Source organism: Lutjanus erythropterus, chromosome 2 (assembly GCF_056507025.1).
Source record: "Lutjanus erythropterus isolate fLutEry1 chromosome 2, fLutEry1.hap2, whole genome shotgun sequence".
Classification (NCBI taxonomy): domain Eukaryota; kingdom Metazoa; phylum Chordata; class Actinopteri; order Lutjaniformes; family Lutjanidae; genus Lutjanus; species Lutjanus erythropterus.
This window is the reverse complement of record NC_139318.1, coordinates 39,620,450-39,644,502: the sequence shown is the minus strand read 5'-3', so window position 1 is coordinate 39,644,502 and position 24,053 is coordinate 39,620,450. Positions and strand designations below refer to the sequence as shown.

Here is a 24,053-nt window from a genome sequence, read left to right as displayed (position 1 = left end):
ACCAGCTCTGTTACACTGACCCGAGGTCAGAAACTCCCAGGGATGGATTCTGTACGGATGACAGCTGCCATCTCCACCTCCATCCTCCTCTTTCTCTCCTCCTGCTCCTTCAAATCTACGACATCGAGCTCTCTGTCTGTCTGCGGATAAGGCGATTAACTTTTTGATTAATGCAGATGTATCTATCTTAACAGTTGCACTTTTATCTTTTCGAGGATTCTGTAGAAGTATTTCAGTAGATATTTGTTAACGTGTGCCGGAGAGCTGAGAGGATTAGGAGGGAAAATGAAGCAGCTTTTCTGAAAGGAAGAGGATCTCTTTTTTTTTTCAGCCCTGCACTACGAAAAAGGAGGAGAAAGAAACTCAAGCAGAAGTCGGCATGACTGAGTTTCTGATGCTCTCGATCGGGGCTCATTCTAATCTTGGATTGTGTGTTTTGTTCGTGCCGGCCTCGACTTTTTCATTCTGCGTGACCCCGCCCCACCCCCCGTTGCTTTTCTCCATCTGCCTATTCACTGTACACTGTGACTGTGCCCCCGCTGGAGCGTGTTCCCTGTCAAGAGGAGTTCAGGACGTCTTCAGTCATAGTTTGATAAGAGGCTGCTTTTTTCCCCCCCGAGGGCCGATATCGTTACTTTAAATGAATATGTGTTTTTTGTCATTCATGTAGTAACCAGTGGATAAATTATTGATTTGAAAAGCATCAAAAACTATGATCATGTATGCAGTAGCTGGACACAGTCTGTCTGAATCCTCTAAAGACTGCCACCCGCTGGTCATTTGGAGAAAGTAACCTGCAGACACACTCGACTGCAGTGCAGGGTCGGCTTCTTGTACTGTACATACTCAGAGACTGCTGTTTATTTTACCTCACATAGGTCTAATCATAGTGAAAATATGTATACATACATGGATGAAATCAGAAGCCAGAAGACGACCGAGCAGAGACGAAGAAGCTGCAGGAGTGGCGGCGACGATTTTTAACACATTTCAGAGAAGACTGAGTATTTCTGTGTATGGTACAATATTTGTGATTCTTATTATATTTGAATGTTAGTAGTGGCTGTAGAGCTTAACCCTGGGGCCATGTGACCGGTGGGACTGCACTACGAACAGGAACTCATCTGGTCGACATCCACACGCAGGGCTTTAATGTTCAGGCCGAACTGAGAACAGAGTCCTGAGTGGAGAGTGGTGGTTTTTTTTTTTCCTCTTACATACATCCCAGGGACTTTCCCAGCTCCTTCTCATTGTTAGAACTGAATAAGAACATGTGTGCTTACGGCGCAATGTCACTTTAAGTCGAGTATTTGTCGCAAAATGAGCTTTTGTTTGCTTCTCTTTACGTTAAAAGTAAAATAAGATGTGTTTGGTGCCATTAAAGAAGATGGTCCAGGGTTCAACATTAACGCTTTTTTGACACTTGCCTGGTCAATTGTCACCTGCCCCCTGTACAAATTGTCTGAAGTTAATTATCATGTTTAATCAAGTGCTGCAACTAATGAATGTTTTTATTAAGATTAATCGATCAACCAATCATTTGGTCAACAAAACGTAAGGAAAAAAAAAAAGTCCAAAGTGATGTCTTTAATGTCTTGTTTTGTCCAAAAAAGATATTCAATTTAATGGAAATCTTCATATTTGAGAGGCTGAAAACAGCATTTTCTGCCATTTTTGCATGAACAGTTACTTGAATTATTAATCGATAATCCAAAAAGTTTAAGACTGGTTTGTAACAACAAAGATTCATTTAATCAAAGATTAGTTCTAATCAGAGTTTAGCAAAACCAGATTTAAAACGAGTAAATCCAGATTAAAAATGAAAGCAGAGCTCTGTTGCACAAATCAAAACTGATCTTTTAGTAATCATTTAGAAAGCTGAAATTTATTGATGTTAACCAAAATTAAAGTGTGAGTTTGATAAATATGGAGATGCTTGCTCACCCAAATTAAAAAAAATAAAAAATAAATTGGAGTGCTGTTGGGATCTAGTATAAAAGTTATATTGCTAGCTTGCTAGCTCAAAACAAAATTGTTATATTGTTTGCTAGGTAACTAAAAGAGTTTTTAAAAAGTTATATTGTTTGTTAGCTAGCTGAAAACAAAAAGCAAACCCATATTGTTTGCTAGCAAGCTAACTACAAAAACCAAGTCTGTTTGATTGTTTGCTTGCTAACTAAACTAAATTTTAAGAAGTCATATTGCTTGCTAAAAAGAAGAAAAATCATATTGTTTGCTAGCAAGCTAAAAACAGAGCTGTTATATTGTTAGCTAGCTAACTAAAAGGTTTTTTTAAAAAGTCATATTGCTTGCTAACTAGAAGAAAGAACATATTGTTTGCTCGTTAGCTAGCTAGAAAGTTGGTTAGCCTAGTTAGCCTCCTCATGATGACTCAGCATTTTTTCTCAGTCCATCTAAAAAAGGCGGCCATTTTAAAAGCTAAAACTCCTCAAGTGTAAGTTTAAAGGAATCACATTTTAAATTGGAGTTCAAAGTTTTGATGCAACAGAATTAAATTAAATCTAGGTTTGGAGTAAAAACTAAACTGAGGTTTGAATCTTTCTTAACTTTAAGCTAGGGTTTAAAATGAATCCTTGTTGGTGCAGCCTGACTTAAATGTTGTTTTGTCAGTCCAAAAAAAAACAAAAGATATTTAGTTTAATGTATAATAAACTGAGAAAAGTGAGGAATCTCCATATTTGACAGGCTGAGAATTGCATTTTCTGCCGCATTTGCACAAAAAAAACTTTAACGATTAATTAACAATCAAAAAAGTCGAGTTGTTTAATTCTTTTTTACCACTTGCTCTTTCGGGCAGGTGGGTAATCCTTGTCGTTGAGCCCTGCGATCCAGTATGATTTGTTCTTTGATGCAGTGTAAAGACTGTAATTGGTGGTGTCACAGTCTAAACCTACATTTAAAGGAATTTTCTCTGTATATCAGCTTCTAAGGACCAATGTTGCACAGCATTACTCTTCAGATAACGTCTTCACCTCCAGTTTTCTCAGTTGTGTTTGGGTTCGATCTCGCTGCCTGTTGCTTTACCTGGTGTGAAGGCACGTTAGCATTAGCTACATATCTTATCCATTCCCTCTACTACGAGTACCATTATGTGCTGAAGTGACTGTCCACGAAGTAAAACAATCTTTTATAAATTCAAGCTTACTATATTTCCTTTTCTATGAAGGCGTTGCTCGAATGTTTGGACTCAAAGTGCAAATTGTTACTGACATATTTGTCTTTATTTTATTTTTTTCTTTTTCCAAAGACCGGTGGCATTACCTGTTTGTATTATTAATATTATCATTGCCATCGCCGCAGCACTTATTTGACACGGTCGGGATGACGATTGTGATTGGACTAATCTAAACGGAGGAGGCAGTGTTGTACAGAGTTGGTGACTGTATTTTCTTACTCTCCTTTCGGTTGTCCTGAGGTGCTCTCTTCTGACCCCCTTTTCGCTGAACTTGGATTGTGTCACTGCAGCCTCCTCGCCTGTTGTTTCTCAGACAGCATGCTTTAACTTACAAACCACATTTCCAAAAAAAAAAAAAAAGTTGGGACACTGTGTGAAACAAATGAAAACAGAATGAAATTACTGGCAAATACATTTCGACCTATATTGGTTGACAGTACAAAGACAAGATTTTTTAATGTTCAAACTGATGAACTTTAAAGTTTTTTTGTAAATATACACTCCTTATAATTTTGACGCCTGCAACACCATCCAAAAGATTTGGGACAGGAGTGTGTTTACCGCTATGATACATCACCTTTTCTGACTTGAGATGCTCAACACTCCGGAGTATCAGTTGTTGTATTAACTGGACGCAGGTCTGGACCAGGGAAACGGGATTCCCGGGAAATCTAATCAAGAACATTTCCCGTTTCCCGGTAAATACAATGACGGGAAATGAGAAAAAAATGTTTTATTTATTTATCTTTTTTAAACAGACATATTCAGAAAAATGTAGGCTGACAGTTTAGTGTCATAAAACATGCAGCAGGTGTGTGTGTGTGTGTGTGTGTGTGTGTGTGTGTGTGTGTGTGTGCGCGTTGTGCACCGGTAAAACAAAACACAAGCACTATGACTAAAAAGCATGTGCACACTCAGAGTCTGACCTTGTGGGGTTGCCCCTCTATTGTTGGTAATACGGTAACACCTTTTGGCCCATCAGATTCATTCTGTTGCAGGCTGACCTCTTGTGATTGCACCGATACCGTAGTTAATACGGTCGGATCACTGAATTCATGAGTTGCGTGTAGCTCGCACTCACAGCCTCGACTCGCACCAGCGGACCAGCAGTACAATACTTAGTTTAACAGAATGGATTAGAAAACACAAAAAAAAGGACAAATTGTGTTCTTTTGCCTTAATAATGATCAAAATAGTACACAAAAATGTCAGGTTAGGAAGATATATGTGCATAATTCTTGTTGCATTTAGTGTTGAAATGACCAGGGCTTAGCTGAAGTTAATGCCTTAAAAAAAAGTTGATTTCCCCTGATTCCCAGGAAAATTGGTCTTTTCCAGGGATAGAACTAGTCTCATTTTTGGGAAAAATACTAATCCCTTGTCTGGACCGCAGGCAGGTCAGTCTAGCACCTGAACTCTTTTACTACGCTGTTGTAACACGTGCAGAATGCGCTTCGGCATCTTCTTGCTGAAATAAGCAGAGACGTCTCTGAAAAAGACGTCAGGATGGCGGCACATGACGCTCCAAAACCTTTCAGCATTAAGGGGGCCTTCACAGATGCGACAGTTACCCATGATGCCATGCCATACAATCACAGATGCTGGTTTTTGATAGTCGATAGATCGGATAGTCGTCGTCCTCCTTCTTTAGCCGAGCAGACACGGCGTCTGTGATTTCCAAAAACAATCTGAAGTGTGGACTCCGTCTCAGAAGCTGTCAGCGTTTCTGGATGTTGTTGATATATGACTTTCTCTGCACACGGTAGAGTCTTAACTTGCATTAGCAGATGCAGCGACAAACTGTTTACTGGGATCGAGTGTATATTTACAAAAAACAGTAAGATTTAAACATTAAATATGGTGTGTTTGTACTATATTTACTTGAATACACTTCAAAAAGTATTTGCAAATCATTGCATTCTGTTTTTATTTATTCCCAGCTTTTTTTTGGATTCGGGGGTTTGTGGAGCTAAAATTGAGTTTCGAAACATTCAGAACATCAAACGAACCTTGAAGTGCATCATATCAGTTTCTGCGCTCTTCTTCGTTAGTGTTTATTATCGGTGCCGTTTCGTTCCGCGTGTTTCCGTTCATGCCATCGATTACTTGACCATGACATGTATTATTAGGTTGCTTGACGGATAGAACCTCAGAAACATGTAAATATACTTGAAAGATTTTTCAGAGATAAGTCCATTATGTATCAAACTGAAAAAAGATGAATGTCTGCTGGATGGTGTTGCCATAGAACTGCAGTGTGCACCGTACGTGCTCATCAGTCAGAAATCATGTCCTTTTTTTCCCTTCTGGAGTGACGACGTTGAAAACACAAATACTCCGATGAAATGCAATCAAACTGAAGTCAGTATGAATGTAATGTCTGTTAGAAAAAAAAGGCTTCAGTCTAATATTATAAATATGTTAACAATGTATGTACATGCTTATTAACATGGCTTCAAAAGCTATCAAAAGACCCTGATAAAAGGCACCTTTGTTGCAGTGAATGCACAGCATGTGAAGCGTTTGATATGACGGTTCACTTTGGGGAGGAGGTTAGTGTATCTAGCATTTACAGACAATGAGCTCCAAGCAGTGTTATGGTTCTGATATTTGTGCTGTATAGCAATTGAATGAAAAAGTGAATTGTCATCTTTTTATTTGTATTCTGTGTATTTGTTCAATGTGTTTTAATAAATCTTCTGGACAACAGTAACATTATGTGATTCCTCCTTAATACTTAGCAAGGTTTTTTTTATTGTTGTTGTTATTATTATTATTAGGGCTTGGTCAACTCGGTCAAGCACAAGGAGGAAGTGGTGCTCATGTCCAGTGAGGCTGTGATTGTTTACGTGACAGTGAGTTATTTTCCTTCACAAAGTGTCAGAGTGTCTGTTCTGAACTTCTTATATCTCACACCTGCAAAATAGCCTCCATATTATCATAAAAATAAACTGAAATTCATACTGAAGTCAACAAAACTTGATAATTAAACATTTTTACACAATAAAAGCTAAACTGAAATGTTCAAATCCACTCTGAAAACTAACTGAAACTGAACTGGATTGGAAACAAAAAATTAGAAATGAAATAAAAAATGAAAACTAAATAAAACTACAAAACTGGAACTCTGCAGTTGAGTGCAGAAGCATGCGTGTGAATAACTGGGTTGAGCTGACGACAACTTCAGATTTAATTAACACAAACGACTTCCTAAACTCGACCTCACACACACACACACACACGTTACTCTGGTGCGTCCATTCATGACGCAGCGGCGGCTTTCGGCGCCGCGCGTCACAATCTGCATGATCCTGCAGCCCTGCGCATGTGATCAGAGGCAGAAATAGAAACGGTGGTGCAGCCTGAGAGGGACGGGGACAGCAGACAGGAGCCTTTCACAGAGCAGACACAGAGAGAAAATAAAAAAAAATCACTCATGATATTTATGAAGCAGTATCAGATAGACAGCATCATGTTTAATGTGCAGTTGTCATGTTAATAAATGAAATAAACAGCTGGCATTAAGATCGCCTTCAGTCGATCAGTAATTTTCTGCAGCATTCTCCTCCTGCATTATTTGCAGCAACAGTGCTGCTTCTTGCTGTGATGTATTTTATTTATATTTTCCGTAGCTCTTTGTTATAACAATTTGTTAATCTTGACCGAAGAGGAGTCAAATGACGCAGCAAACGCCCCTTTTTCATGTGAGCGCAGCCAGAGTCTGAAGAGGAAAGCTTGAGTTAACAAAGACGAGCTAAAAACCACCATCTTGATACCCGTTATCTCTGACTGGGGGTTCAGGTTTTGTCAAGAGGAAGCAAAGAAAGCCTGGCTGTGTTGAGCTTCTGTTGTAGTGCAGCCCTCTGGAGAGCAACTGAAATTTATTTATTTATTCATTTGTTTGTTTAAAAAAGACAGTTACTTAGCTATACCAGAGTTAGCTATAAGCTCATTTTTATCCTGGGCAGGGAACAGAAAATAACTACTATGCTAAAAAGACACTGCAACAATAACAACAAAAACAATGAAATTTCACAGCGTTAAAACAACTCAGCAGTAAACAACTACAACATTAAGATACAGCATGTCACCGTCTGCACTCAGCTCCTCTGCTCTTCCAGTATTTTTCCACTCACCCTGCGTCCGTCTCACTCCACCTGTCGGCTCCTCCCACCTCTTCACCCCGACTCCACTCACCTGGTCTCACAGCTGCAGTTCATCAGCAGTCAGCCCAGTATATAAGCCTCTCCAGTTCACTCACTGTTTGGCAGATTGTTCACCGCTTTCTCCCTCGTTTCCCTCGTTGTTGACCCTGCTGGCCGCTGACTCTCCCTCCTCGCCTGAGTCACGGAGATCACCTCAGCCGTCCGTCCCCGTCCCCGACCACGAGTTCTGCTTCTGCGTCTCTGGTGTCCGTCTGCCTGTTCTTGGACTGCATACCTACCTGGCTCTCGACCCTCTGCCTGCCTGACGACATCTCAGTACCGTTACCTGCAAAAGAACTGTACCGTCAGTACAGGCCTGTCTTGGACGCCCTGAACCCACCTGCTCCCCGGTTCTGTTCACTCGTCCTGAGCCTCCGGGTCAGATCCCCGCCACAGGAAGTCAAGAGGATCTGTTTATGAACTGCCTGCCTGCTGTTTACGGGTGTTACACAACAACAGTAAATCCACAACATAAGATATAACTGTGGACGAGTCTTTGTTCCATACTTTTACTGTGGCTAACAGAGACGTCCTTTATTTTATCCCAACAGTTCCTTATTATGTTTCTGGTCACACAGATTATTTGCAGCCCATATTGCAGAATATAATTGCAAAGGAGAAAAAAGGAGTAAGATGACAAATTTTGAAAGCTTCTTAAACCAGAATCATCCATAATGTTTCCTATGTTATCTATGTCTTTATATATTTTGTAATATGTACTTATTTAGGGGAGAAAATAACTTATTTTCCACTGTTGATTAATCTGCCAGTTGATTAATTAAAGTCTGTAAAATAAAAATAAAATTGAAAAACACTCATCACAACATCCCAGAGCCCAAAGTGACGTCTTCAAATGGCTCCTTTTGTCCAACTGACAGTCCAAAACCCAAAGACTCCTGATTTTCTATCATGAGTGACAAAGAAAATCAGCAAATCCTGACAAATATGTACCATTTTTTGCTTAAAAATGAGGGACATATTTAATCGATTATCAAAACATGTGGCATTTAATTTTCTTTAAATCAACTAATCCATTAATCTCCTAGTCACTGCAGCTCTGGATGTATTGTGTTTAATCTTCGAGTCTTTGTTTAGCTGTGAGACAATTTTCCCCTTGTGGTCAATGAAGTTAAAGGCAGCTGCTGTGAAACAAAGTGAGCGATCCAAAGAGAAATGTGGAGGCAACAATCAAATGAAGACATAACTAATACTTTGACAAACACGCGGCTCGAAGCAATAAACCAGACCCAGACTGAAAGAGCAGTTAAACAGAAAAACAGAACTTTTTTCCAACCTCAGCAACTTTTAAGGACCGAAGGATAATTTCTCTGTTTTATTGCTATTTTTTGCATCAGTCAAACCTGCAATTTAAGATAATGCAATCCTGTCATTATATTCCTTTTCAAGCTGGGTTCCAGGGTGCTTATTTAATGTTTTTTTTTGTTTTTTTTTCTGTGCTGTAGAGGCTCATTTACAGATACAACTACACATAAACACACAGTTTACAAAGTCACTAAAAAAGATGGTAGAACTAAGTTTGTGCTGTTTTTCAATTTAGTATATTCATTCACATTCTTAGGTTTCATTCATTAAACTCAGACTCTCAGAGCTTCTACATATTCAGCAGGAGTCTTCAGAGTTTTCAGGCAAAGGACATATTAGCTGAATTAGCTAGAAAACAGTAGAAAACAATATCAGTATAAAGTGTCTGTACACTTCAGATAATAACACAGATAATTGGCTGACATGTGTCCGTAACACGTAGCTAACTAGTTCACCATTGTGGATAGATGCTGCACAGTCATTTAGCTGTTTAGCTAGCTCACATGATGAGGACTCATGGGTAGGATTTTGTCAGTGTAGTGTAAATTATTATTATGGTCCTCGCCCTAAACAGCCTATTGGATTTACTTGGATTATTATTTTATTTCTTCTTTTTTTTTCCGTCCCCTTCAGTCGCATTTTTTGAGGGATTATTCGTGGTGAAAAATTTCGTCTGATACAGTTTTTGGCGGTGGAAGCCACGTAAGCACAAAAATTGGTACACGCATGCATCACGTCCAGATGCACAAAAAAAGTCTAAACACAACAGGAAGTCGGCCATTTTGAATTTTGTGGTCCTTTCGGGAGTTTTCGAGGCCGTGTTGTATTTTAACAAACTCGTCCCACAAAATTCATCATAATGACTTCAAAACAGTGTGTGCCATCTAGACTAGTTTGTGATGAAAAGTTATTAAAAGATCTGGTCAGCGTTGAATTTCGATGTCTCGCCATGAAACACGAAATTGCTCTAACTTTGATGTAAAAGGTCCAATCTGCACCAAACTTGACATGTTTGGTAAGAGTTCTGCACACATCTACGATGGGGTCACGGCTGCAACTTGCTCCGACAGGCGTGGGGGTGTACGGGCCCGTCCAGTGCTGCTTGGGGCTTTAATTAATGTTATTATTTTTAACAAATAGGCTGATCGATCTTTGCTAATAATTCGTTGAATTCAAGTTAATGTGCATTATCAGACTTATTTTAATTTTTGAAAAAAAAAAAAAAAATGCAGCAAAACCAAACAGTGTTCAGTGATGTTTGTGTACCAGCACTGTGTGCAGATTTTTAACTTAAAAAAAAACGAAAAAGAAAAAGACAAAAAAAAAAAACCTTGTCCTATTCTGTGTCTCTTAAAATTCAGGTGCTTTTGTCAGTGAACTGTAATGAATATGTTGAATGAATAAATTAATAAACATTTATGCGTCCTGGGCTTTTCATCTCCACAGACTTCTAGATTAAAAAAAGGTTAAATTAAAAAGAAATGCTGCTTATGTGTTTCTCACATGCTGATGCTGAATATTTTCATTTAAGCTGCATATAACAGACAGTGTTTATATTATTGATACAAAATAAATTATCAAAATGATTATTTTGCATGTGCAAATAATTATTTTGCCTTTTAAAATTTTATCAAATCTATCACATCTTGCTCCTACATTCATTCCTTTGAAATAAAAAAAATCAGTTCAACCATCTCTTTTTAAATCTCAGCCATTAATTCAACCAGCTGACTGGTTACAGTATGAACAGACAAGTTCAGCCCCACACGGAAGTGCTCTGAGACAGCATTGCCCCTAATTCCTTTTGTCCGGCCCACTTCTCCCGAACAACTCCCCCGATTGGTCCAAACACCACCCCCTCTGCTTCTAATTGGCCGCATGCTTGACTTTGTCACGCCGCCATTGGCCGGCTGTGTGTGAGAGCCCTCAGCCTGCTTTGTGCTGCTGTCTGGCCAGCAGCAGGGGTCTGTAGAGTGGGAGGAGGGAGAGAAAAAGCCAAAAGAAAGGACAGAATGAGAGCAGAGGGGCTGAGGGGGGTGAAAGGACCCATCTAAAAAAGAAGAGAGGAACAGAGAAGGGGGGGAGACAGAGGGAGGAACAGAGCCGGCAGAGAGGCAAGAGAGAGAAAAAGGGGAGGCGGGAGTGGAGAGGGTTACCTCATCCAGAGCTGCTAGTGCTCACGGTTTGCAGGGGGAGAAGTTGTGGGAAAGTAAACAGCAGAGGAGAATTCCAATCTGCTTTCAGACCACTTGCAGCCCTCGCAGGAGACCATAAAGATGAGTGTGCTGCTGGAGCCGGCAGCGTGGTAAAAACTGAGAGTTTATGGGAGGTTACCGGGATTAAAGGGTCATCAGGGAGTGCCTGAAGCTTCTCGGAGGACACACTACTGAGGACAAGGAGGTGAGAGGCGTCTATATTTGTTGTCCTGGTAACACTCTTTCCTTCTGTCTCTCCTCTTTCTCTCAGCACGGTGGTTAGCATGTTGCAAAGACAGCAGCTTTGTCCGAAGGGGGCCATTGATGGAGTGGAGCTGTGGGGTGGGAGTGCTGGTTTGTGCCTCTCTGTGTCAGCTTATAGGGGCAGCTGAGGAGGAGAGGATGGGGAAAGGCAGATACCCGTGTGGCCCTTTGGCAGAGTACACACCATCATGGACGATTAAACCTGAGCCGGCGGGGGCTGCAGAGCGGTGAGGCCTTGTTATGATAGCAGCGGCTCCTGAGACAGACGCCACCAGGAAGGATGAGCTAGAGACTGGCGGCTCATCCCTGGACCCGCACCTCTGGACGGCTGTTTTGCAGCAGCCTCTCTTTTTTTTTTTCTGCACCGCTCCTCCAACGCCTCAGGCTATAAAAAGAGATTCCCTGGCCCCGGCCCGGCCTTAACCATTCCAGTTTGACGGTTGCTTCCCGGAGTACAATAGCCCCTCCCTGGATGGATTTCACGCTGCCTCTATACTAGAATAGAGAGGGGGGAGTTAGGGAGGAGAGGGGTGATGAGGGGCGGTGGGGGGGAGCAAAGGGACCTCTGACCAAGTAATTTGCATTTGGGGCTAGGGCACTGTTTCTGCCTCACTTGCCGGATGTCCAAAAAAAAAAAAAAAAAAAGAAACTCCATGGACTCACTGTATCGGATTTTTGTCTCCTTAGTCACAGTCCAGCACTTCCAACAGACATTAACAATCCATGCATGCATGGCCTGAAGCTCCCACAAAGACCTCTCTATCAATGGGAACCTTCTCCATTTGCCTCACATTCACCCATGAAAACTTGCACCAGTGCAGTCATATGTACACATGCAAGGCCTTGGTGCTCCAGAACACAATCAGTCACTTGATAGCGGTGACACGCCTGTCAAATGTTTACTGGTAGACTGTGTTACACTCTGGCCACAGTCCTCTGGGAATGTCAGATAATTAACTACAAAGAGGAATTCAGGGATGTTTGGAGGGTGAGACTTATCTACAGTATTTTGTTTGCACAGTCGCATCTCGCAGGCGAAACATGACTTATTTCCTGTCGGTTCTCCTAACAGATATAACCAATCACCAGGGTTCAGTATTGACCGTGGCTAACGGCCACGAAAAGTTACTCTGTGGCCAAGAAATATTCCATGTAGGTAGCTCCCTGTTTCCAAAAAGTTTCATCCTGGGAATCCGATTATCCTAATTATTTCATATTAATGTATTTATTTTAGTTGTAAGGACCATGTTCCTCTTGTGTTCTTGCATTATGTTTGTATATATGGAAATGAAGCATGGCAATATACCTTGTTCTTTAACCTTTTACAACCAGGCTTCACAATAAAAATATCTGAAACATAAAGTTTTATCCCCATACTGTGAGCCCTCGCCACCTCAAAGTTTAAGTTCCAAAAATATCCCGACTCCTTTGCGCGAGAAGGGTTGGGTATCGAGAACCGATTCCAAATAAGAATCAATTTCAAAACTGTTTCCAAAGAAATCATTGAGACATTTTAATTTTGATTCTGCTTATTGATTCCTACACAAATTTCACTCATGTTTATTTCAAATTACACCTTGTAACACCGACTGTATACCGACCTGTCTGTGCTCATAGACACATGAGTTGAATGTATACATGTCTTCCTGTCTCCTGATGCATTTGTCTTATTAAATAGTGACTCTAGTATTACTCTTGGTTAACCTACTCAGCTGTTGCTAAGTTACTTGACTAGCAGGTCAATAACACAAATTGTGTGTGTTGTAGCAATCACCTCAGCTGAGCAAATGCTAGGCTACATAGCACTTTACAAGGATAGCATACGCTATTGTTAGTAAACCCAAAAATATAAAACAGACCACCATTGTGATGGTTATCCAGGCTTGGTTTAGCTCAGTGTTTCTGCTGGTAACATTTATCGGTGGTTAAGAGTTTCACACTGCTGTGAAAAATACAGGAGGACACTCAAAGAACCCTGATCAGGAATTATTAAGAACCAAAATCGATAAGTAGAATCAGAGTTGGACTCTGACTCGTTAAAACCAAATGCTACCCAACCCCAGTAATGATCCTGCTGAAACTGCTAGTGCAATTCTGACAGAAGAACCACAAACACAGAGGTTGGACTTGGAAAAAATGAAAACAGCAACAAAACTTTAAGAGTGAACTGACGCAGGAGTTTAGTTAAGAAGTCAAACTCGAAACAATGGGCTTCATGCAAGAAACATTTGTACAACAGATGTCTTCTTTAGAGGTCTGCATGAGGGATTTAGGAGAACTCAGTTCTCTCATATTTTGAATTTTCATTCAGGTACAACAGTTTAGTCTCCCAGATCAGTCACAGTGGTCATGTGCAGTCACTCTGCTGTTATCCAAACCAATGTTTTTCACTAATGACTGAAAATTGAAGCAACTTTGAGGTTGAAAATCCTAAATTACACTTAATAATTACCTACTGTTAGGGTGAATCTTCACATGCAGGTTCATGCAGGGAAACATCCTCTGTTGCAACATCATCTACAACTATTATGGCATGTATTTGTTGTCCATCTTCATCTTGACCCCCTCCTCCTGTTGCAGTCATTGATCGCCTTGCTGTGGTGAGACGTTTTTTTTTTTTCTTTGAAGCCATTTTCATATCGAGTCCTTTCTTCTTTCTTTAAGTGACAGTAGGATAGAGATAACACGACATTAAGCCCATTTCTTGGCTTTAGCGGGTCTCTTAATTTCACTGCTGATGCTGTTAAAATGACATGACTTTGCTTTATGGATCTGTTAAAAGCAGGACTCTGAACTCATAAAGTTCTTCTTTTCACTCCTTGATGCCATTTTCACGCATTAACACTTCCTGACATATGGGACAAGAAGCATAGCTTTATACAGTATTATTGGGGTGTTAATTATAATTATTATTTACAAGTCTCACAGGTGGGTCATTCACACACTTATCTGAAGTTATGAGTGTTTGAATCTGACGTGGCACAGTCACAGAAGCCAGTCGTACGAAAAAGTAACAGAGATTTAAAATAGGAGTACAAAAAATGCTCTTGCATGAGGAAAATTATCTTAAGGAAACACCACATTACAATTCATGAGAAAAGTGGACAACACAGGTGCCACTTTTTTTTTTTTTTAAATGTAACTTTATGTTTGAGATGACAAAAATGTACTCGGCCTCAAAATTTAGGAGCTCTGCTGCCTGTGAGACCAGCGCTTAAAGACATTAGCATCTATCCCTGATAACCCGTTATCATCGACTAACATCTTGAGCGTCATCGTACGGTGAATTGTGGGAGGATTTAATTTGGCTGATGTTAAAAGCAGGTCTGACACTTCCTGAAGACTGACTGAGTATATTTTCGTATGTGACATCTGATTTGACTGGCACATCAAAGATCACCGATAGTGAAAGCAGGCTTTGCTACCTGAGGCTGCACAATAGCTAACATCAAATAAACACAATGACTGATGCCGAAGGCAACAACTGACTGTGGGAATCCAAGAGTTTGGTTTTCAGGAACATAATTGTCAAGCTGTTTATACGTTTTAGATCTGTGTAAGTGCACTTCAAATAACTACTGTTGTATGCAACTCTGTGGTCCCAGGGGTGGATGCTGTAGTGATAAAAGAGCTACACCGGAGTAAGATCACACCGAATTTAGTTGAGGAGGAAGCTAATGTTTTCTCAGCACTCATAGGGAACTTTGAGCTTTGACTTGGAATGAGAAATCGATTCAACTCATTGTACATTATGGCACGTGTCCACAGGTGTGTTTTTGGTTTGGACATTTTGAGGATGCACTGACCAACATCAGGCATCCTCCTATAACTGCACAAAAACACTTCCTGGTTGCACCTGATTGGATGAATGCTCACTTGTGGCAGCTTGTTTGGAAATTCTCTGTGAGTCTGTCTTCGCTTTTGATCGACAGCGGCTAGTTTAAACATTTTTTGGGAGTTTCCAGAGCTACCGGGTTGCAATGGATGCTTCAAAGGAAAGGAAAAGCATCGTCTGTGCTGGCAAATGCACTTATTTAATACACACTGTAAAAGTGAGGTAACGGTTGCCATTGGCAACTATTGTGAGGAACTCACAACCATTTCTTAGCCTTTGTTTGACAGCAGTGACAACCAGTTTTTAAGAAGTGTAGGGGCAGCAAGCAGCAAAATGTGCACCCCATTTTTACAGTTGTTGCATTAGTGATATTTAAATATTACAGTCGACACCACAAATGCATCTGTTTTATAGACAATGGTGGAGCAAATTAAGCAGTTTGACTGTGGGGTGAAAAGTTCAACTAATCTGTCAAGATCACAAACAAATGTGATGTATAAAAGTAGAGGTGATGGATGAGCTGATGTTTGCATCACTTGAGGGACCCACAGTCCAAGACTTTAATGCTGAAGGGCCAACACATCGGTGGGGGCATCAGAAAACTAAAAATGGAAAGGGAGAGAACATATTTTCTGTAAAATATCAGATAAAACACAAACTACAAAGACTTTGTTCAGTTACTGTAAAAAAAAAAAAAAGCTTTTAAATATTGTTGATATTTAACTGCATAGTATCTTAAATACTCAAAATAAAAAAATGGGACCCGTACTTTAAGTTTCGGCAACCAAAAGCTGATGCCTGGTTGCCAGGCTGGCAGCCACTTGTTGACTGTTGAGCTCTGTCCATGTGTCATGGGGAAAGCTGAGTCTGTGAAAACAGTTGCATTGAGTGTTCTGTTGCTCTGGAGAAGCTGAGTCAAGTCTGAGAAAATAACCACGATGACATCTTGGTTTGGGTTTGGAACCTGGAATGGTGGAGTTTGAAAGGACTGGGCATGAAGAGAGTGATTATCTATTTGTCGCACTTGGGCTGGGGTGTTTTGACACTGTGGGACCCTTCAGACAAAATGGAAACCTCCCAACACCTCTCATTATCTGCATCATACTGTTAGCTACAGTGTGATCTTCCTTAGCATGTATTTGTTTACACTTTAGTAAATTGGAATCATTAACAGTATGCAGAATTAGCAGTTCTGTTTTTGTAACGTACCTATTGATGCACTGACAGCCAGTAGTGGTGTAAACCTTTAAACTTGGTATTCTGCCTGGATGGGCGGTTCTGCAGGATGTTGCTGTGCATGTTTCAGTGAGCACCATGGCTGTCTCAGTCTGTGCTCTGAGTACATGAAAAAAGTTGGACTGACTGGCTAGTTTTATTTCTAAAGCTTGGAAAATGAGACAAACTGGACTGAATAATATACTGATACAATGTGAGATCAGTTTATTTGATATTTGCAAACCTTGTGGGTCCGTTTGGGCAAGATACTACTCTAATTTCAGAATACAGAACCTACATCTTAGTATATTGTTGTTGTTAGACATAATTTAGTCAGTTTTGTCTATATATTTTAGCACTATTTATTACATGACTTTGTTAAAAACTCTTATTGGTCAATTACAGGATTCTAAGAGATGTTATTCCTGTATAGTAGACCGTTGCTATGTTTAACAGACTGTTGCTATGAATAACAGACCGTTGCTATGTATAACAGGCCGTTGCTATGGACACAGTTGTGATCATAGACTCTGGAGGTGCAAAAAAATAATTTTCAAATCAAGAAAAACATTCTTTAATCAATATTTTGCATCAAATTATTGATTATTTTGGCAAGTAGCCATGTAATATGTGGGATAATGTTCAGTGAGCAGCTCTGTATTGTGAAATAAACCCTTTGCAGATGATAAAAGACCCCTCACCTCTGTGGGGGTTATTTCAAAACAATGACCCTCTCAATGTGCATTATCCCTTACTTGGTTCAGGGGTATTTTGGGGGGTAAAACTAAGTAAACACAGTTTATTCACCTCTTTGAAATAAGGCTTAGAGTTTACTCATCTATTTTCTAAGCAAATGTATCAAACAAAGAGAGGAAAGAAGATGATTAGTTGACAGTAAACTGCAATTTACCCTCCTCTTTATTCTCCACTACAATCCCGATTCAGTTATACTTTACAGCATAACGTTTTGATGGTCGATGCAAGAATTCATCTACAGGAAAGATACGAAATCTTAGCGTATCTTTGTAAACTGATGGCCACAAAAAGTATAAAATCATCTATGCTTTCAGTTAGAGTTAACTGTGAGGTCTCCCGTATGTTTAATCTTGAGGTTAAGACAAAAATTAGATTAATAAATAACTGTTTGTGTTGCGGTTTGGCTGGCCCTTCGGCAGTTGGCAAGAACGTACATACCAACTTTTTAGGGAGTCCTGTGGTGTAGTGGTGCCTGGAGAAGTGGGCATGCTCTTAATTTATCCCCCCATTTTTTTTTTTTAAAGTGGACTGTCCAGCAAAGGATAAAAGCTCTGTGTTATAAGCACTGACATATCAGAGCACTCTTGCTAGTTCACCTAAAAATGGGCCAGTAGCATTTGCACGCTGTCACTTAACTTCTGCTGCTTGAATTCAGGAAGTAAAGGTCATAATGAAACCATCGTCAGCCAGAGAAGAGGTGCAGATTTCAGCCTACTAACTATACAGTCAGACAACTACAGAATTATTCATTTTGAGTTAATGATTTCCTACATCCATCATCCACACATGTAACTTGGATAACTATTCTCTCATCTTGTAAGTAGTCTGTGGGGTCAGTAGTTTCTTTTATAAACTCTTGGAACTCAGCACATAGCTGAATCAGAAGGTTTCCAGCTTCTTTTATTGCTGTATCTCCCAGTAAACAGCAGTCAGAATAATGTTTCATTGATTCTTGCTTGTTGTTTACCATCTAATGATGACAGGTCAGATGTTTTGAGTAGCAGTGAATGTCGCAGATCGCGAGCAGCTACTTTCATTCATTGTACAGTAGACGCATTGCACACAGAAAGCACTTATTTCTTAGTTTCCCTTGAATTTTCATCTGAGGATTCCTTGGGAAAAAAATAATTGTAAATCACTGTACGGATTTCCTCAGGGTGATCTGAAGGAAAACCCTGCAGTTTATTTGCCCTTAGATACTTAATTATTCCCTTATGTGTTGCTGGAAGATCCTTAGCAACCATTTTCCTCAACAGTCAAGAGAAATAAGAGAGGAGAAGGAGATACCAAGACATATTTTTTTAAGGCAGGGTGTAGATCTGATGTTAGCACTAGCTAACCAAATGTGAACATAACTCTGTCTTAGATGTTGAAACTCTCACAGTCACAGTAATATTTTCATATTTCCTCATTACTCTCACATTCTCATCTTTTTCTTTTTGTTCTTCTTTATTGTTCATTTTGTAGAAGCTACAACTGACAATAATGCTGCTTAGTAACTAAGAATGCTGTGTGTGAAGCGTAACCATGGTAACTGAAAGGCCCATGTGCTGTATTATGACAGTAACTGCTGTAAAGGCCTGAGTCAACCTAAGAGGCTGTATGCAACACTCCTAAGTGAACCCCTCAGCTTAGGGAAATATTTGCTTATGGGACAAACTTAAGTGTAAAATTTAAGGTGGTTTATCATGGCAAAACACGGCTGTTTTTGTGAAAATGGAAATGACGTGTAACAAGTTGACAAATCAGTCCGATATCAGGCTAATCATTAGGAGCAGGAAGAACATGGTTAAGGAAAAGTTCAGCCATTATTCGCAACAATGTTCACCCACACAAGTGTATCCTCGACAACTGACACTCGTTTTAAGGTGGACAAGTTTGGGTTTATGAGAGCCGATGCTGCTTTGCCTTCCTCTGTCACCTGTGATGACAAGGCATTAATACACCCTGAAAGCAAACACTCTCCCGTTGCTGTGGAAGGTGCAGAAAAAAGTGTTTGTACAGCCACTGAAGAGAAAGTTCACAGCGGACGGGACATTTCCACCACGTGCTGCGTGATGCCGTTTATGTCCTTGCGTCTTGGTGCCTGTCACATGATGTATAGAGCTCGTATGATCAAACTGTGGTGAATTCAAGCTGTAACGGCCTGTGTAATGGACAGAACGTACTGAATTGGTCCTGGATTCCCCAGGCCCACCTGTGCCTCTCTGTTCCCACCCACACTGTGATTTCAGCCTCCACTCCTGCTTGGAACAGCTTGTTTGCAACAGATAGTGTCGGCCAGAGGGTGCCACCATTATAAAACCAACTAACAAGAGTGGATATTTTTACCCAAATAATGGTCTTTTCCTCACCCTAACCGAGTATTTTTTGTTCCTAAACCAGGAGTCAGGAAACTGCGGCTCTTTTGCTCCTCTCCAGAATTTAGTTGTCGGTGCTCCAGAGAGATTTTTTGTTTTTATGGCCAAAAAGGTCTCTTTTAAGAGTACAGGTTGCAGACCCTTGCCCTTAACCTACCCAGATCACAGCGTTGGTGCATTATAAAACATAATTAGTTCATAAAACATGCACAGTGAAGACACAATACTTGCAAGGGTTTCACAAATCATGGGTTCCCTTCTAGACACGTCCAAACCTCGGAGGAAAATTCGCTGGCAACACATGACTGAATGATGCACATTAGAGGGGTTTTAGAAGAGGGTATACACAATGCCAACTGAAAAATAAGTGGGTATACTGCTTATATCTGTACATACCCTGCACAACACCACTGCTGACAACTATCACTGGATCAATACTGAGGAAACTTTAATAAATCGCAGCAGCTACTAAATTTCCCCACGGGGCATCAATAAAGGTTTATCTTATTTTATTCTCAGGAAGTTAGATTGGAGAAAGGAAGAGACTAAGTGAGATTGGGTTTTTGAAATCCAGAGACAGAGACACAGAAAAGTAATTGTTGAGTAGTCAGCACTGATCAACATCCCGGTGAAGCCTCTGCAGATACGGCTGCAGTCAGTTTGTGTTAAAGGATTTATCTTTAACTGTGTGTCAAACTCACTAAAAGAAATAACTTTGTACCATCTGACCTGGACAGATTTAGACAGCACTTTATATCAAGGTGCCTGTAATAAGCATTAAAAGCATTAATAAGCAGTAAGACCCTTACAAGATGCTTATTAATATTGACACGTGTTAATAGACTATGTAAGTGTTAATAATTACATAATTAACATTTTTATTGCAAGACATATAAGGATTTTTAAGAAACTTTTGGCAGTTTATAGACTCCTCAAAATTGTTAGTAAAAGCCTTGAGTTTCTCTTTATAAAACCTTTGTTGTTGCTTCATTAAGATTTTTATACACTTCATTATACATTTATGAACAGTTCTTAGCAGAAGAAAAAAGTCTGACAATAATAATAATTTAAAAAAATGATGGTTTAACTGTTATCAAGTGTATAATTAAAGGATTAATTAACCTTAGTAAGCACTGGTCACACTCCAGTATCCTCAAAATGTACAGTTAACTCTTAATATATGCGTAGTTAATTATCAATAAATGCATAATGAAGGATATATAAATCTTAATAAAACAGCAACTAATGCTTAGTAAAGGTTTAACAATGACATAATAGGTACAGTGGGTGAGATGACCTAAATAAATGCATTTGTAATGCTGTTATAAACCATTATAAGACACTCATAACATACTCAAGCATAACTGTTAACAGGTTTCTTATAAGATTGCTAATAAATGTCTAATAATCTTACTTAATCGCACTTAAACAGTCTAAAGACATATTAATGTTAATAATCATCTTATAAGGCCCTTATTACATTAACTAACTCTTATTACAAGCACCTTAATATAAAGTGTTAACAAGTTTCTTGTAAGACTGCTTGTAACTGTATCATAATCTAACAACAAACATGTTTATTATGCTATTATTAACGTGTATTAATGTTAATAAGCATCTTATAAGGGGCTTATTACCTATTAACGAACACTTATTGCAGGCACCTTAATATAAAGTGTCATCTTTTCTCGATAAACTAAAGCACTATCTGGGGAACACACTGAGGACATTCTTATCTCTGTTCAGTGTTTGTACACTGCAACACACACACACACGCCCTAATCCAGTATGCTATTGTGCTGTGAGCACAAATGCCAGATGGGAGGTGGAGGTTGCTCCCACTGTGTCCTTGACTAATGTGACACCAGCAGCACATCACTTCTGTTGTGGGCTGACATTACTGGATCTGCTCTCTGCAGCAGAGGGCATGTGAAGGCCAGACAGGCTCCTGAATGAATATTGCATCCCTGAGTGTCTTAACAGTGGCGACCTGGCGACAAACGTCGGGGAAAGCAGGAATAAACTATCTCAAATATGCATAGATAACCCTCTTATCATCTTGTGTTTACAGCGAGATATGGAATTCCACATGGCCTTTGGCTCACAGGCGTCAGAAATTCATTTAAAGTTAAATTTAAAATATTCATAACGTTCGTAATATATAATGCAATAGGCTTAGGGATTCTTCTGTGCTGCAAAATCATTGGTAGGGCAATGTTATGTTTTAGCGAGTCCATGAAATCCACAAATGCCTGTGAACAGCCTCCCACTCAGATTGTTATGTCTTTTGACAGCCAAAGAAAGACATATTCCGTCTGTTCTCAAGGAGCTGTTTGCAGTTCCTAAATTGGCAGCGTCACATTCGCGTCTCTTGATAGGAAGTCCTCAGGGAAGCCTGAGTCGGAAGGAGCGCCGGAGGCAGAAACGTCTCCGCCTGGCACCGTTTGTTGTCGTCAATGGTCCGTTGGTCGCTTGCTGTCTCAGTGTTTGTGTTCTGTTTTCTGTTACGGGAAGAAAAAAAAAAAAAAGCCTAAAGTAGCGGCGGCCTCAGTGACTTTCTGTTAGGTTTCCCAATGCTGTTTATTCAGTCGTCACCAGCTGCTGCTCGCTGCCATTGTCTGTTGATATACCCGGCTGCAACTGACCGATGGCTGGGAGGGTTGTCTGCAGTTGGTCAAACACAGCAGTCTGTAAATCAGTGGCTTGAACTAAATATGCAGCCCAGCAGGATCTGCAAGAATCTCAGCGGAAAAGCTCTGAATGCAGTTGCTGGGTCTTCTTTTTGTCATTTCATTACATTTCTTGAGGCAGATTAGACGTCCTGACTGCTGCGTGAAATGAAGAACAGAACAACAGGGAGCTGAGATGGAATCAGGCTACATAAAACAATTACACACAAGATCCAACGGCAGTGGAACAAAGATACGAGCACATAAAGAACGTCATTAAATATGCAAATAAGAACTGCTCCACTTAAAAGAAAACAAAATAGAACTTAACTAAGTTTTCAGTCAGAGTCTAAGTACACTGCAGATGTACACTCTTAGGAATAAGGGTGCCAGCTAGAACCATAAAAGGTTCCTTTACCTCCTCTCCCATGGGAGAATTCATTTTGGTTCCTGGCAGAACCACAAGTGGAAAGGTTCCTTTCAGAGAGTTCTACTTAAAACTCAACATAAAGGGTTATACCTAGAACCATCTGCAAAAGTATTAGAAGTTCTACTGGGGTACCCGTTTACGTTGTAATTGTTTCACCCAGAATCCTCTCTGGGGGTTCTATCCAGTTTGTCCTGAGAACCCTTTTATATTTCAAGGGTTTCATCTAGAATGCCCCTGATAGGTGCTATTGAGAACCCTTTTATATTATGGTACAAAGAACCCTTGACAAAATAGTTCTTCATGGAATTCAACGACCCTCTCTGGGGGTTCATCCAGAATCTTTCCACCCAGGGGGTTCTACCATTCTTTTGAGAACCCTTCTATATTCCAAGTATTTCAACTAGAACCAGGGCGTTCTCCTGACCTTCTACTGTATATTCCAAAGGTTTTATCTAGAATTGATCGAGGGCGTCCTCCTGAGAACCTTTATACATTCCCTGTGAACCAGGGAGTTCTTCCAAGAACGCTTCCATAGTCTGAGGGTTTTATCTAGAACCCACCCAGGGCATTCTGAGAACCCTTCTCTATTTGAAGGGGTTTTATCTAAAGGGCCTTCTCTCAAAAACTTATTATGGTACAAAGAACCTCTGACAAACACTTTCTTCATAAAAGGGTTCCTTGGAAGCAAACTGTTCTGGGTGGAACCTCAGCCCATCAGGAAGAACCCTCTCGGAACCCTTATTCTGAAGAGCGTGTGACCTGGTGCACCATAAAAGTGAACTCATACCTCACTTTCCTCCGTAGGCTTTCAACATCCCTCCACTCATTACCACATTTGGTGCACAGTGGGAGAGTTTTCAGAGCTCTATGTAGGTCAGGGACAGGGTGTGTAGGAGTTGGTTTCATCTCTATTCTGTGATGTATCTTATTTTCCCCTCAAGAATAGCTTTCACACAGCACCACTCCTGGGGCTCTTTATTTTTCTAAGCTGGAGTTTGTTTGATGGCTTGTCCAAATGCCTTCCCTCAAAGACGGTCGCTGAGTATACCTGTCATTTTCATTCCGAGCAGCGCCTTTCAAGTGGAAAACTCTCAGGTTTGAGTCTTTGCATTAGCGCCGCGGCGAGCTGAGCTTTAATTCAAGGCACCGGTCGTCCTGTTGATTGAAATGATGTGAAAATATCAATTATACCACGAAGATCTCGGGTGCTTTTATACTCGCTCAGTCCAGTTCACACCGGTGAACAATCGTGAGTGGTTGTTGGCTTTCATCTGCAGAGGTGTAACTTTCAACTGAGTCTTACACTGATGGTTTCTAAGATGTTGATTCAAAGAGGATGCTGCTTTCTTTGGGCAAATTCCTGCATTTTTCTACGAGCTCTAAAAGCCATATCATAATGTGCACAGCCACGGCCCAGATGACCTGTGAGCTAATCAGCACTGCAGTGACGAATGAAGAAACAATGCTTTCTTAGGCTCAACAGAAGTTTTCCCCCTACAAAAGAGTCTTTGTTGATTTGACCAATGAGTGGGCCGACTGGAAAAACTGTGTTTGTGGTACAGAGGAGGCGACTGGGTCCAAAGGCTGCAGTGGCATATCTTACTT

The 24,053-nt window shown here is 40.3% G+C and overlaps 1 protein-coding gene across 1 annotated transcript in view; it reads left to right on the top strand.

Moving 5' to 3' along the window:
• Positions 1-10,770: 10,770 nt before the first annotated feature.
• The window catches only part of arhgef10la (Rho guanine nucleotide exchange factor (GEF) 10-like a), a 181,937-nt gene continuing 168,654 nt past the window's right edge, over positions 10,771-24,053 (top strand). Inside the window, exon 1 of the mRNA XM_084739346.1 lies at positions 10,771-11,124. The gene's annotated coding sequence lies outside the window, so the exon portion shown is untranslated. The remainder of the gene's footprint in view (positions 11,125-24,053) is intronic.